The sequence below is a fragment of the Apaloderma vittatum genome, unplaced genomic scaffold, assembly GCF_000703405.1.
Source record: "Apaloderma vittatum isolate BGI_N311 unplaced genomic scaffold, ASM70340v1 scaffold8598, whole genome shotgun sequence".
NCBI classification, from domain to species: domain Eukaryota; kingdom Metazoa; phylum Chordata; class Aves; order Trogoniformes; family Trogonidae; genus Apaloderma; species Apaloderma vittatum.
This window is the reverse complement of record NW_009730180.1, coordinates 1-1,286: the sequence shown is the minus strand read 5'-3', so window position 1 is coordinate 1,286 and position 1,286 is coordinate 1.

Below are 1,286 nucleotides of genomic sequence, written 5' to 3'. Positions count from 1 at the left end.
TATCCTGGCCATATGCTAGCCCAGGCACACAGCCAGTGATGCTATCTAAATGTTCCCAGGCACAGCAAAGCAAAATGATAAGCACTACAGCAAAAAGCAGCCACTAACAATTACTAAACCATAATATACAGCAAAGTAAATAAATCCCATGGCAAGCACAGGAAATAGCTAAACAGCTGTACTAGCTATAAATCCGGTCCAGCACTTTCTGAGCAAATCTGTCACTACCTGAAACCAAAAGGCCAAGGGTGCCAAAAATCACTCTTGTGGGTTAGCCCCAGAAGGCAGCTCAGCCTCACTCAGCCCTCACTCCCCCTGCAGTGGGATGGGGCTAGAACTGGAGTAGTAAATGTGAGAAAACTTGTGAGGGGAGATAAAGACAATTTTATAGGTAAATCAAGGCTATGCATGCAAGTAAAGCAAAATCAGGAATTCATCGCCACTTCCCATCTGCAGGCAGGTGTGCAGCTACCTTGAGGAAAACAGGGCTCCACCATGCAAAATGGTTACTCGGGAAGACAAACCCCAGAAGTCCAACCATGCCCCCTTCCCCCAGGGTTTTACTGCTGAGCATGGCATGACATGGTGTGGGGTGTCCCTGTGGTCAGTTGGAGTCAGCTGCCCTAGCTGTGCCCCCTCCTGACCTCTTGTGCAGCCCCAGGCTACTTGCAGGGAAGGACTTGAGGCTGTGTAAACGCTGCCCAGCAACATTAATTTCTCACTGCTCTGAGGCCTTAATGATTCAGCTAGAATTTGGGATGACCAGCTTTATTTCTCTGCTGTAGACACGAGTTTGTATCTAGTTCCTAGTACTAGCTAAATCCAGGTTTAAGGCCAAACAGCCACGGGCAGCTCAGAAAACAGAGTGTCAGTGTCAAAGAGCCACAAATTGTTACAACTGTCTTCGTTCAGCATTTTATTTTTAATCTAAAAAACCACTACATATATATAATGTCTGCAAGTTTATAATAATATCTTCAGGTGCTTTCAGACAAACGCATTTTCAGTTTATTCTATTTTATGACTTTTTATGGGAATGAATAATTGTAGCTTCTTAGTAATTACAGCAAACTGCAGTCCCGTAACAACTTAAGGGATCCTCACTGCAAGAACCGGCACATGTATTTTGCCAAATTGTCCTACGAACTGATTATTCAAAAAAACAAAAAAAAAGTCTAACCAAACATTTTCAACTAAACAAAGCAACTCCCAAATTTTTCCCCACTGCGCCCTCGCTTCCCGCATTTTCCTTCCCGGCAGGAAGCATTCCCGGGCCTCAGTCGCGG